A 15047-nucleotide genomic window follows, 5' to 3' on the forward strand; every position below is an offset into this window, starting at 1 on the left:
GAAAATATTTTACTTATTAATTGAAAAGCATTTATAAATTAGTTATTATTTTTTAAATCTCTATGTGGTACACCAGCAAATACAAAGTCAGAAAGACAGAATGGGGTTTTTTGAGAAGAGGGACAGAGTTGGCATACTCTGCTCTTTTTCCCAGCTGTAGTGATGCAACATTAAGTGAAATCGTGCAAGTCACCAAAACAGGATATATGTCTGCATGTTAAGTGTTTTCAAGACTAAACTTGATATTCTGCACTTGAGGGTAACTGTTTCAGATTAAGAATGTTGCACAACAGAGGTCCAGACCTAAGCACTCCCCTGTGCAAACTGTGTTTGCCCAAGAGAGGGAGGCCCAGGGACAACCAGTTCAAGAAGTTGCCCATCATGGGGGAAAAATCATCTTCTTAGACCCCTTGATAAACTCCTTTTAAAGTTCAAAATTAAGGGCCATCATGTGGCCACCTTGAGTTATAATCCAACACACTAGATTCATCAAAATAGGTACATTGTCTCACTGTAGATGTCATGTTAAATTAACCATTGTTTAGTATAGGATGGTGCTGTAGTCTAAACCACAGAGCCTAGGGCTTGCCGATCAGAAGGTTGGCGGTTCGAATCCCCGCAACAGGGTGAGCTCCCATTGTTTGGTCCCTTGCTCCTGCAACCTAGCAGTTCAAAAGCACGTCAAAGTGCAGGTAGATAAATAGGTACCGTTCCAGTGGAAAGGTAAACAGTGTTTCCGTGAGCTGCTCTGGTTCACCAGAAGCGGCTTAGTCATGCTGGCCACATGACCCCGCCGCAATCCCAGAGTCGTCTGCAACTGGACCTAATGGTCAGGGGTCCCTTTATCTTTACCTTTTAGTACAGGATATGCATTGCATGTTAATCAGCATTAGCTTTAGCCAGTGTTTCAAAGCAGCTTTGAATGCTGGTTAAAAGCTGGATCACAATTTTTTTATTCATTAAGACATTTTTACCTATGGTTAACACAAAAGAAACAATCACGATTCATGTCAACAAGGGAAGAAGGCAGAGAGCACAGAAGCCTGCTTCACATCTCTTACACCAGGCTCTTGTGTTAATAGCATGCAAGTAATAAGTTAGCTATGCCTTCCAGATTATGCATTTTCTTTATGGCCCACATCTACACTCTTGGATCAGAGTACAGTATCCCTTTAAATTTTCTGCCTCTTTACTGCAGCCAAATCCTCAAGCATCAGAGATTTGCTGCACTCAGTTTTTTTCTGTCTCACAGCAAAACAGGAAAAAGATAAGAACAACCAGAGAGAACACTCAGTTACCAGTTTGTTAACCCAAAAGCTTAGCAGGTGACACTAAAATGAATAAGGTGTGGACAGAGTGAGCAACAACATTCCAAAGAAGAGCATTTTAAACAGAAGCAGGGGAGCAAATATACCCAGAAGAAATTAATGTGAGAAGGAAGAAAGATGGAAAGTGTACCCCACAACCCAGCAGTCTACCCACAACTGGCTGGTCTATGTTGTCCACACTGTGTACACTTGCCATAAAAAACACCAGTTTGTACACACACAAAATGCATTTGTGACATCAAAATGCTGTCCTGACCTGCAGCTTAAGAAACTGTAGAGCCACAAGCACATTGCGGACATTTCCCCATTGATGTCCAAACCTCGATTGACTAGAAACATCATATTCTCCCTAACTGACCAGAGTACAGCCAAAGAGTAGCTCAATTGGCTAAAATGCCCAAGAATATTAAAAGCAGACAGGGTGCTACACAGTTACTCATAAAGACTTTCTTCTGTCTTTTAGCCAATAATTTAAAAAGATGTTGTCTATTTCTGTCCATTGCCAGAGTTTCTATACTTCCCTTGCCAGTAAAAGCAATTTGGCTCCATTTGGCCACAGCAGTGTAATTCTCCTGCACAGGTGGGCATGGATTTTTACAACCTGAAAACAAGTCAATGGGCAAGGACATTACTTTTGACAATATGGAAATAAGCATTATTATATTACTGTTTAGTAAATTAAAGTTTCAATCTTAGGCTTGTACTGCTGTTAAATACTGCCTCAGGCTTCTCCCTATCTACCCTCATGGTGCCATATCATAAAACATGCAGCTACAGGCCTGCTAAATGATGTAATGGCAACATTTAATACACAGGGTAATACAGGGGGATATTTCCTGGCACAATAAGCACATACATATGCCAAGTTTTAATCCTTAGATTTCAGAGGATCTCTGCAGGTAAATCTCTGCACAACTGATGGAAGTTCTTCAAAGTTTTATGAGATCATTCTTGCATTAAAACACCAGTGTTGCAAAAGACTTTTTTTTCCAATAATAGGGTAGGATGCACTGAAGAAAACAATGAACAGTCTCTTGCTTGTTCAGTGAAATGCCAATGGAAGACAAACGTCAGAGTGAAGGAAGCCAAAATGGTGCCCTCCAAGTGTTGCTGGATTACCATTTCCATCATCCCTGGTCAATGGTCAAGCTGGCTGGGACGATGGGAGCTAGAGTCCCACAATATCTGAAAGCTCCATGTTAGCTACATGCACTTTGGAATCACTGGTGGATTGCACCAGTGAACCTGGATGGCATTCTATTTTCTGAAGTCTGATTTTCATCCCGGAAGAGAATGAAAATGAATAAATGTCAAAGTACCGTATTTGTTTTATTAAGCAGTTAGACACATAACTGGTGATTCCACAGAACAGGACATGGGCATGTCCTAGAGAGGCCATCTCTGAGCAACAGGATGACACAATCAAGCTGTCACTGACATTCAGCACCACAACTAGCCTGAACACTCCAAGAATAAGCTACTGGGTGTTCTGGAAGGGCTTGAACGTCCCAACGTGCAGGTTACTCCTAGGAAAAAAGTGGTGCTGTCACACAGAAGATTACTGGGGAATAACAAGCTGTTGGATGTTACCAGGAAAGGTACTGAAGCCTTGGCATGATGGGCTTGTTCCACAATGGCGGCCTGGTGTAGAGGTGTTCTGGAGAGGGGTGGGAAAGCTAAGCTGTGCAGGGGGATACAAAAGTGAGCTGCACCCCAAGATAATTAAGTCCATTTCTTAAATATGATTAATGGATGATTCATATTCAGGTATGGGAATACGGCACAAAGGTCAACCCCATCACTTTATTCAGTTCACCCTGAGCTTTTCCTGCTCTTCTTATGAGCCATGTTCTTTCTATTGACATCTTCTGCACCAACCCACTTATGTAATAATCCCCTGACTAATCAGTTATGAGTAAAAGCCACCCATGAAGAACCTGTTCCGCTGACAACACATGCCAACCAAAAGAGTGTCCCTAAGTGTTGGTTAGCGTGGGAAAATTCAGCTAGCCAGAACCCTCTGTCCACCAAGGAAAGACATTGCCAGCACATCTTGCAACCACCAAGTATGCAATCCAGCCAAATTTAAATGGTTTTGGTTTAAATTTGATTTCAAATGGGAGGCATAGTCATGGCCACAGAGGTTTTCCCTGACCTTTTCAAGACCAGTTTTTGCCTGTGCATCTTTTGGGCCAAGAACAAAGATGCAAATTTGCTTTAATGTCTCACATCTGATTAGAAACACTACTATAAACTAATCCTTAAAATAGGTATACCACCCTTCAGAAATGCTTCTCAGTGGTTTACATAAAATTAAACAAACAAAAATTAGCCATTGCTCTACTTTTGTTGACCCTCTAGATGAGTTTTATGTATAGAACATTCTTCAGATTCTTTCTCCTTTCTATAATGTATACACTAGAGTCTTAAGAAGTACCACAAATACCCACGTCCTATGTATACAACACCCTATGTATCCACCTTTCTTTATTAGGGAGGTTCATACAGGTTTTTCCTCCATACCTTAAGAGAAACTCATTAAAATGAAAATTGTTACATAGCCTACTGTGCAGCCAAAGGAAGACTGGCTGTGCTGAAACATGACTAACTACAAGAGAAAACAAAATCTCCCAAGGTGCCCTGTTCAGTAATGTAATGCTCCTGTATCGGAGCTTACACTTAAGGAATTCTGCCTGGAATTCCCAAGCAACCTTCAGGCTTTATGGAATCACTGCTAATTGCACTAACCTTGGATTTCTAGTGGAGTGATATATAGCTAACGAAATGGCAGCTGCTTCCCAGATAATAAATAATAATAACTGAAGCAACAACAGCAAGTCATTATCGAGTCTATGTAGACTGCCCGTACCACACACCCATATAAAACAAAGCTTTATAGAATATCTAGTTTTAATTGTGACTCTAAATTATAACTTCAAATACTACAGGCATCTAGGAATATCCATTCCAGTTTAGCAGTGTTTTCAATAGATGGATGACCACATTACATAGATTGTAGTTTATAGTTTGTGGTTTACATCACAATCCAGAGAGCAGAGCAACAGTTTTCATGTATTAGAGTTCTGTGTATAGAAACAGTTATCCTGAGATAATTGAATGCAAATATTTGATTTGGGGAGTACTTCAATAATGTACACTTGGTGTGGAATTAAACACATGAACAACAAATTTACTTTTTCCAAAGTTATTTTATTGGAACAGTCGGAAATTATTTCAAAGACACAACTCCTCAACGGCACATCCCTCTTACATAAATATAGATTTTAGGGGGTGGGGAATAAAGACACAGAACTGTATTATTTTTTATTATTACCTTTGCCTGAAAACCATAAAGGCAAGAGTCAGAAATGTTCTTTCCACTATCTTCCACATTCTCTTTCAACTCTATGCGTGTTCAGTGATGCGTTCTGCAATCTGTTGGTAGTTTTGTTGGCATCCTATGTAAAAAAAATCATGAGCTTTTGTGTCTTGGTTCAATGTGTTTTGTGATGCTGGCAAGCACCACTTTTGTGATTTTTTACTGTCAGAAGTTATGATTTGACAGAAGTTTTCTGGAGACCATGAAAATTCAAGAAAATCTGTTTTGAAGATTTTACCGGCTCTGGATTTAACCTGAACCCCATAAAAAATAAAGAATATGCATGTCTGTCTCTCTGGGGTGACATGGGGGCAGGGGAAGCAGCCAGGAAGGGATGGTGCCCATAGCACTCTATCACAATTCCATATGCCCATATTTACCCACAAGCTCCAAAAGACCGACTACCCCCCCCCCAAATCTAAAAGTGACTAAGCTCCTATCTGTACTGTGGAGTGCTATCACACATTGTTTGTCGGAACTGTTGTTGTTTGGGGGTGGAGAAACCCACACAGTTATAACAAAGAGCACAGAGGGGCAACAGACACTTGATGTCTAAGTAGCGATTTTCTGGTCCGTGCATCTTGCAGCTGTTCCAAGAGTAGGTGGAAGCACAAAAGGCGTCATGAAGCTGTTCGTGGGATGAAGAGGAGAAAGCAGGAAAATGAGAAAGGAAAGAAGAGCTGAGAGGAGAGTAGGAGGAATGAAAGCAGGGTGTGGGCAGGAAGGAGGAGTTGACGTGATAAAGCATGAAAGGGTAAGCCTTTTAAAAGGGGGAAATGTTGCATACACCCAAAGAGGCTTCAGTAACAGTTGCTATGGAAACCATAACTTTCAATCCTGCAGCTCAAGTTTAGGAGTAGCTCAACATGATTTATGTGCGCTTGAGTGCTATCTTGAGTAGAGAAATTCTAAGAAGAGGAGCAGTGTCCCTGAAGGGAGGTTTCTGTGGGAAAATACGCAAACTATCACGCAAACCGTTATTTTCATTACCATACAACAAGCAAATAGGCCTCATCTGCACTATATCTTTAAAGCAGTACCATGCCTCGTCATGGCTCCCTGAACCCCAAAGAATCATTTTGTTTAAGCTAACATCCTTTAAAAAAACCAAAACAACTTGGCTCAATTAGACTCTCACCAACAGATTAGGTCCCTTTCAAATTTCAACAGGGGAGGCCAAAGTGGTTGGCGAAAGGGAAAGATTCTCAGCAAGGTGAAGGCCAGATCTTTAACATATTAAAAAAAAACACAACCTTCAAGAACCCAGGTCAAACAGTCACCCCTTAATAATAATAATAATAAAGCCAAGAAGCAGCAAATGTCCAAATGCACTTGTCAGTGGCAAGCACATACTTTATTCTGTAGACTCCTGCTCTAGTCCAAAGAGAGAAGCAGTCAGCAGTTCGTAACTCTCACTTGGTTTTAGAGGCAGCAAGCAGTCCTACCACTTCTGCAGGCCCCTGACTTAAGTTACCAGCCTTCGCCTTGATCCACCTTGATCGCCTTGTGTTGAGCTTCTGTGTGCTTCTGAAACTTAATGAGAGCACAGGAATGTGGTTCTACTCTTCTGCGCAGGTGAGCAGCGAGCTCTTGTATCTTCAGTCGTGCAGAACTTTGGAGGCACTCGGAAGCAGCAGAACCAATGCCAGAGGCAAGATCCTGCCCTTCAAACGAGTAGGGGAAGGGGCAAGAGTCAGGAGCAACCACCGATTTTGCTCCATTATCAATAGCAGTCAAAATATGTGAGTTGGCAAACAATTAGGTACTCTTGATTTATATGGGGAGCAGAAGAAAAACACATGGAGTATGAAACGTTGGAGGGGAAGAAATAGCCTCCCCATTCCCCATGGTATCCATGTTCATCTCTCAGTTCTCAGAGAGGGCTCTGGGAAAGCTGTCACAGCCACTCCCAGATTCTAGACCCCACAAATGGATCTGCAAACAAGAAGCTGGTGGCCTTGACATGGACAGGCAACTGATTTAGAGGTGGTTGATCCTTGCCATTTTTATTACAGTAGGGGCAATACATTTCTCCCCCTAAAAATTCATAATATCCCCAAAACATTTTTCCTATAAATACATAATATCCCCAACACTATAATCCTTTGTACATGTCCTTGTATATAAACTGTGGGGGTGGGCATGAATCAGTGCAACCTATTCCCAAGTAAACGAAGATCACACAAATAGTCTTCAGGAACCCATTTAAATATGATTAACCCAGAACATCTCAAAAGGCATTGGAAAGGGGCAATTTATTACTTTATTATAAAACAAAATGAATTGCCAGTCATATCTTATTGTTCAGGGAACTGAAATCCAAAACTCACCACTTGTACCATTTTACAAGTAGGTAACGTAATATATGTGTGTGTGTGCTCATTTGGTAAGAAATGAGGGAAAACCTGAGAAGAGGGATAAAAACAAGACGTTTGGGGTTTTGTCATTTGTTTTTTAAATTCAAAAAATATAAATATACTTGCTTTGACTTATAAATTTGGTTGCATATGAACATATAACCTATAACAATAAAATAAAAGTCAAAGAAGATCTACAATAAATGCAATATATTGTTATAGAAACCAAGGCTACAGTCCTACACAAAAATTAAATGCCACTGTACTTAGTGAAGTTTTCTTTTGAATAAACAAACATAGGATCATAAGATCACTGTCAGAAACTACAAAGTCCTAACACGAAGCTATACCTTTCAGCTTAACATGCCTCCTGTTCTCCCGACCTTCTAAGTTTCTATAGCCACAGCTGGATTACAGAGAGACTTCTTCAAGCCTGCACATGAAGTATCTGTGTGCAAAAGAAATCCCTTATATTCTCTCCCCCCACCAACTGCACTATGCATTGCACATAAAATGCTGATGAACAAAAATAGCACAAGTAAAAATGTGCAGCCTGTATCCAAGGCTTTCCTTGCTCTTCTTCACTCTGCAGCCCTCCAAATCTTCTCCAGAAAACTGGAGGGCACCTCCAGAACAGATCTTGAAGGCAAATGGGGGAGGAGAGGAAAGTGAAGTCTCGAAGTGCACACCCACCTGCACAACACTGGATTTCACCCACATTTTAAAATAGCATGCCCTACATATGTTGAGACTGTTAACAGAGCAACACTCTGTCCAAGGGAGAACAGAAACCAATGTACACAAAAAAAGGTTTAAATCAAAGTTAACCATTCCTCCAAATGAGAAAGATCCTCTTTGAAGAGAGAGCAGTGAGTCACTTGTTCCTTAACAAGCTTTGCAGAAGTACCCAATGTTGTTTACCTATGCTCATATGAATATTGCCATAGCAAAAGATAAATCCTTCGCTTGTGTAACAAACAGCTAAAATGGAGCGAAGCAGAGGAAGGATATTCTCAAAATGAGTGATAAATGCAAACACATCCAAATGCCTTGATTGAGGAGGCCTGGCAATTCTCCCATCTGTTTTGCACAGTACAACAGTGGCTGGGGCCCATTGGGACTAGTAAGGCAGAAGGCAGGGAAACTAGTGGTAGGCGGAGCCAGAGCGAATTAATTCAAGTTTTGTCCCCGTCTTCCTCCCTGCAGAGTTCTACAAGGACAACCGTGAAGCTAAGAAAGAAGAGGAAGCTTACAGGCATTGCCAACTCCTGGGTTGGTTCTCAGTAAGAGGTTAGGCAGCTGGAGGCTGGCTGAGGGCAGAATGAGGTTGGTGGTGGGTCATTATCCCATGTGCCCTAATGGACAAACTGGGGTAACAGTGACACTCAGCCACAGGGCTACTTTCTCATGAAAAAATGTTGGCCTATTGTCAGGGTCAAGTCTTCTCTGAATGCTCAAAGGCACGTGCGGATTTGTGTGTCTCATTTTAATACAGAAAACTGAACCGCATGTGTAAAGCAGTATACGGATTGTCTCCATTCATTAACATCAATTGAAAAATTATTATTAATCTGGGAGTTGGTGGGGCAGTGCCCCATTTGCCGCAATAGAGCAGCCTGCATTAGCACAGTGCAAGTTTTACATGGTTATAATCAAGGAGCAGTGTGCAGGAGAGATTTCCCTGAGGATCATTTCAGCTTCGCCCATGCTGGGGTTCTTAACAGTAAAGATGACAGCAAGTGTCATTCAACCTTCTTGAATCATTTATCTTAGTGCTGAAGTGTTATTGAAAACGTTTCTGCCAGTTTCAAAAACACGGGAAGAAGAGATCTAATCAGAGACTAGGAAGCAGTAGTATGTACACGCAAATGTGAAAGCGGCAAGTGATCCCCTGGCAAAACACCGACGTGCCAGTCTCCTGTTAGATAAGTACCTGTTTTTCAGCTGGGTTCGATGCCATAATAGTCACATATTGTTTTTAATGACATGGATACTTTTAACATAAAAACTCCAGACTCTTGCAAGTTTGCGTCAATTTATCCCCAGTGTAATCCTCAGACAAGTTAACAGCTGTGGTTTTACTGTGACCCAAAAGCTCTGTAATCTCCAAGCATCCCTTTAATATATCATTGAGTGTAAGAGCAAGTCAATTTTTGTTTTAATACTAGAACAAAGAAGGTTCCAGAACTGGGTACCACAGTCTGCTGCCAGGTATGCAAGGGTTCTGTTCCCCCCACCCTGTTTCACCTAAGCAAGTCTCTTCCTGCATTACATGCTAAGCAAAAAGCAAGGCTTAATGTGAGTGACTGTTTTATGCTTGAAATATACTGTATATCAGCTATATCAGCTATATTTTCAATCTGAGGGCCGTGTTCCCTTGTGGGAAACCTTCCAGGGGTTACATGACAGTGGGGGGTAGAAGGGGAAGATAAGACAGAGCCCTGGATGTGACTCTTTCATTTGTACAGTAGGGTACATTCCACCCAGGCAAAAGATTGGTACACACACACACTCATACCTACATATCTCCATCCAAGCAAGCAAATGGCATTATCACAGTTCATGGATTGATCTCAGCCAAGCAAAAGCACTTACGGAGGTCAGCAAGGGGTGTGGCCTGAGATGGTGTGATCTAGGGAGAGTCCTGAGAGCCACACAGGAAGACTTAGAAAGCTGCATTAGCCCCTGGACCCGAAGTTCCCCACCCCTGCTGTATAGTCGAAAGCAAGTCATGCTTCTCCCAGGAAACTAAGCATACAGGATTGCATCCTAAGCCACAGAACTAATTTTAGTGCTATTTCCGCCTAGCACATCTAGGTTCATTACAAAAGGAAATAATGGATTCTGTCAGAGTCAAGCATAGGTCAGCAATAAAAAAACAAGGTGTAAGTACAGTTAATTATTTATTCAAAGAAACCATAATAGTGCATGACTAGTGAGCACAGCAACTCTTCCCAGTAGGTACTGCTCCAATGAGGCAGTTGCAAGGACTAAAGGTCCCCATCTTCCCACCACTCTCTAAGGCTCCTCCTCTCGAGGGTATTTCCCACACAGTCACAAACTATGTCTGTGCGCAACCAAAAAGAGCTCTGCTCTCTTCATTTCTCTGCATGTTCTAGGAGACATGGGGGGAAGAGAGCTGGTTGCAGCAGGAGGGGGAGACTCCCTGGATTCTTCAACAGCCTGTCTCAACTCTTGCCTCTTGGCCACCCTCCTCTCCAGCCATGAGTCTAAACTGCTCTCTGCCACAGTCTCTTTTTGCTCACTAAACCCTGTTACCTCTTCTGTTTCCAACACCTCCTCCTCCCAGTCTGCTCCTTCTTCTTCCTCTGACCACACATCATTGCCCCACCACCAATCCCCTGGCTCTAAGCCTTCTTCTCCTGGGCGTTCCCCAGCTGGTGTATCCCACCATTCCTTTGCATCCAGCAAGTCCATGACAGATTCATGCCTGTGAGCTTTCATATCTCTGGTTATTTAAGTACCTGCTGGTAGCCTCTCTAAACTATGGATTAGTTGGAAGCTACATGTTCATTTTATGAATAAAGCTCAATTGACACATGCAGAACATGATGTGTCCAACACTTGCTGTTCAACATGGGAATTAATGCCACTGATGAGTACAGTGGAACCTCTACTTACCACCATAATCTGTTCCAGTGGCCTGTCTTTTAGGCGAAACAGGTCACTGGTAGAAGCACCATTGTGCGCATGTGCAGACGGCGACAGCCACTTCTGCACATGTGTAAATGGCAGAAGCCGCTTCTGCGTGTGCGCAAATTGTGGCAAACCTGGTATTTACCATATTTTTCCGTCTATAAGACGCCCCATGTATAAGATGCCGCCTATTTTGGGGGACTCAGATTTAAGAAAATGGGGGGAGATGGCCCCGTGTATAAGACAACCCCTAATTTCTGACATTATTTTTTAGGAAAAAAACCTAGTTTTATACATGGAAAAATATGGTACTTCCGAGTTTGCCATGGTCACGAATTCGATTGGGCCCAAGTAGAGGCAGTCGTAAGTAGAGGTTCTACTGTATTGTGTTGTATGAAGTGTAAGAGGATATGAAAGCCTTACCTTTGGTTTGATCTATAATGGCTCTCTTATATATTAACGCAGTCAAGGAATCATAGTTGCAGTCACTGAACAAGGGACGCGTATGTGAGAACTCAATCTCATGTGCTGGAGAAATGGAACACTTCCCTGTTGACTCTTAGTAAAGGCACACACAATACAGAAAGAGGGTATTGTGAACAATAGAACACATGAACCATATCTCTCCCCAACACTGCAGTCCATCTCTTCACCCATTGATTCATACTGATAAAGGACCACCAGTGAGTTTTCAGACTCCGGTGCACCACAAGAAAAGATTGGTTTCCACTTTATCACCAAGAGTGAAGAAAGTCAGTCTCAACTTCCGGCTTCCCCGTCTGAAAAGAGCACACAATCCTCTAGTATCCAATCAAAAACACACTCATCCATGTTGTTCCTTACCTTGAGCCTCTTTACATTAGAAGTCGGTGGGGAGCAGAGAACTCTGTGTATGGAAACAACATTGCATTCATTCATTTGTATATCATAGCAGCAAGCTGAAGCTACCAGATAAAGAAACACTAGGATTCCATTCCTACATCTGTTTGAAGGAATGAGGTCTAAAAGATTAGCCTGCTACACTACTCTACAAAGATAGATTTATAGGATACAAATACACAAAGCATCTACTTATGTACTGTAAAAATTTGCAAGACTGGACCACGCTGAACATGTATACGGTACACATACTTCTGAAACCCAATACACTGAACAGGCTGGTACATTTTAATTTTCAATAACAATGCTGCAACATATTTCCCCTGAAGCTTCTTCTTATATATTCATATTTACTAAACACACTATACATATGCATTGCATCATCTGCAACTAATACGTTCCTTAAACAAAGCAAGCTGCACTTGTGGGGGGGTGCACAATGCAGAACACAGCATGCAGCAGACTTACAAAATGTAAATTACAGCAGAACTACGTTACCTTCTTAAACTACATACCCACTTAAAGACAGACATTAAATTCTGACTTGTTTTTTAGTTTGTCAAGTAATTTGGCATGTCTTAGCAGCACTGAGTATTTCCACGGAGAAGTGTTCTTTCCAAGCAAGAAAGGGAGAAGTTATGTTAATTTTCAAATCCTATTACTTTCCATGGCATCCATCTACAGCTATTTAAAATGCATTCACTGACACAATGTAACTGATCTGACAAGAAAGCTGGAGAGCAATTTAAAAGAAAAAAGAAAAAAAAACTCAAGTGAAACTAATTTTCCATGTTGATGGGATTCAGTTGTCACAACAAACAGCTTACAAGTTTTTACATAGCATGCAGCACGATCCTATACACACTTACTCTGAAGTAATTCCCTCTGAATTAAATGGGGCTTATTCCCTGACAAGGATTACAGCCAAAGAACTGAGAACTTTCTAAGCCATCCATGTTTCGGGGTCTTTGTGCTGGCTGTATTTGTGCTTTTAAAAAATCCTCATGAAAGCAGGATGAATTATGCAGAGCACCCCAGATATCCAGCGTTGTCCAATCAAACCATCAAAACTCACTACATCCATATTTACATGTGTCCAATCATTGACCGGGAAGAAATCTCTGGAAATTGACTACATAAGCATTGGTTCCTTAGCAATATGTCACCTTAATCCGCCTCCTGCCTGAGTTATGAGTATTTGAATCTAAACACTATTCACCAAATATGACCAAGGATGCAGTCTATAAACAAAAGCAATCCTCCCCCCTTCTCCAATGGGACAGGACATCGCAAGCAGCTTGCAGCAGTACTAGCGGTGTGGCAATGTCGCAAAACGAGGGGACCATAACACACAAGCACATCAGTGACTCCACCACAGGTTTAAAAGGCACACTCCACATTACACTGGCTAGCTCCTATGGACAGTTTGTTGGCTTTGATCTCAAGAGCCTTTGAGATGCAAATGAGAGGTTGGGGAAAGGATTACTCTGTGTGTGTGTGTGTGTGTGTGTTGGGGGGGGGGGCTGTACCAAAATCCCTCTGATCCATCTGTGCCATTATACCCTTTCTGGGAGAACAAACGATTATCTTCCTTTCTTTCCTCCTTGCCATTGTGCGAATGTTTTCCTCGCAGCTGCACACACACCGGCCGCATCGCGCCAGAGGCACAGCAGCCAGAGGTTATCCCAAAGCTTTATCCAGCTTCCTAATCCCTGGACGGCGAGAATGTAACATCGGGTCTGAGCGCAGAAGATTACACTCAAGCGGAGAGACAGACAGACAGAGAGACACCCCCTCCCTCCAAGCTGATGTGCACAACAGAGCGATGGCCCCTCGGGTAGCAGAGAGTCGGGGGGCGGAAAGGAGCTTCTACTGCCCGTAGGAACAAGCACTAGCCCGGTGGGCCGTCTCTCTCGCCCGCTCCCTTCCCGGCCTCCCTCGCACCAAAGCAGTCCCCATTCCGATGACCGCCTGTCCATTCATTGTGCCTGCGAAATGCGCACCGCGCAGGGCTCCAGCCTCGCTTCTACCGGCGAGAGGCACTGGCGAGAGGAGACGGGGACCCCGCCGGGGAAAGGACAAGGAGGGAGGGAGGGGGCGTCTCTCTCCGCATCTCCATTTCTCCCGCTTCCACAGCAGCCAGCCAGCCCTCCATTCATTCCGTCAGCCTCATAAGCCAAGCAGGGACGTTACTTACCAGCACTCGGGGCGCCCCGGCCGAGCTCCGCAGTCCACAGCGGCGGCGGAGGAAGCGAAGCAAGGGAGCAGCGCGCTCGAGAAGGGCAGGCGCTCACGATGGCTCCTTTCCCGCTGCAGTGCCAGAGTCGCCAGTGCCGCCGCCGCCGCTCTCAAGACGAGCCCATTCTGCCAATAGCGGCCGCTGCCATATTGTTACCGCAAGCGCTGCGGAGGGCGGGGCCTGCCGGTTCCTTGGAAACCGAGCTCCATTGGCTGCGCCGCCGGCCAATCTAACCGACGCGGCCCAATGAGCCGAGCCGGCGGCGAACAGCGGGGCGTTTGGAGTTAGGAGCACGGCAGGCGTGGACAATAGCAGGCGCACGCGGGGAGCCAAGTGTAGCGGGGGCGGGGGGGGGGAAGGTGGCAGGAGAATAGGCGCCTCCGACCACCGGAGCGGTCGCTGAGGGGGCGCTGGGCGAGAAGCGCGTCAGCTACGTTCCAAAGCCGCGCGCGCACCTCTCTCTCTCGCGCGCGCGCTACCTGCGAAAGCGGCGCTCTTTCTTTCCTTCAGGGCCAGTGACGCTAACCCAGTTGGGCTGCCAATCTGATACGGAGTTGGCCAATCAGGAGAACGACCTGGGTTAAATTAACGCGGGCCGAGGGAAAATGCTACGTGATTGGCTATTGACCGGGGGGGGGGGGGGAAAGGTGGGTGGCTTATCCCACCCATTTGGGCAGGGGTACAGACGTTTGGTCTGTAACACGTGGATAGGAGGAATGCTACCACTTCTTTTTTTACTTTTTTAAGTGGTGGTTGGGTGGGATACCGTTAGCCCCGTTGAACTGGTAGAGCAATAAGCCGCGCAGTTACTGGGAACTTTTTTCATGTAGAAAATACTGTCTTGGTAATGATCACTGTAACTCCCCCCCCCCCCCAGTCCAGTAATTGCTCCCTTCTCTTTTTCATTTCCCTTTATACTGGCTCTTCCATATCCCACAACTGTGTGTGTGTTTGCCAATTCAGGAAAGTTTATAATGCGCTTGCAATGTACAGCATTTTAGGTTCCTCGTTGTAACCAGTTTGAGACTTGTTTTTCTTTGAAGGGGGACTGAGGAAAATACAAAGTTGCCATTCTTGTAAGTAAATATTAGCACCTTCGAAGACTGTAGTCTATGAAAGCTTATACCGTAAGAAACATGTTCCAGGCATGCTTACATTCTGGTATGCACAAAGCACTGCAGCTTCAATAACATGCCTCAATACACTTT

The 15047-nt window shown here is 43.7% G+C and overlaps 1 protein-coding gene and 1 long non-coding RNA gene across 6 annotated transcripts in view; one reads left to right on the forward strand and one right to left on the reverse strand.

Moving 5' to 3' along the window:
* Positions 1-14002, reverse strand: part of TIAM1 (TIAM Rac1 associated GEF 1) — a 186737-nt gene extending 172735 nt beyond the window's left edge. For 2 of the 5 annotated variants that reach the window (XM_083438582.1, XM_083438587.1), the window contains exon 1: positions 13798-14000. The gene's annotated coding sequence lies outside the window, so the exon portion shown is untranslated. Of the gene's footprint in view, positions 1-12469; positions 12579-13797 lie in introns of those variants that run through there. The other 3 variants (XM_083438591.1, XM_083438590.1, XM_083438584.1) reach the window with 3 other exon arrangements.
* LOC310676632 lies at positions 2864-9647 on the forward strand. Its single transcript, XR_014510652.1, has 3 exons — positions 2864-2926; positions 5295-5461; positions 8271-9647. It is a non-coding gene; the product is annotated as an uncharacterized lncRNA (long non-coding RNA).
* Positions 14003-15047: the final 1045 nt, after the last annotated feature.

The sequence above is a fragment of the Podarcis tiliguerta genome (genome assembly GCF_965153285.1).
Source record: "Podarcis tiliguerta genome assembly, chromosome: 4".
In the NCBI taxonomy this organism is placed as follows: Eukaryota; Metazoa; Chordata; class Lepidosauria; order Squamata; family Lacertidae; genus Podarcis; species Podarcis tiliguerta.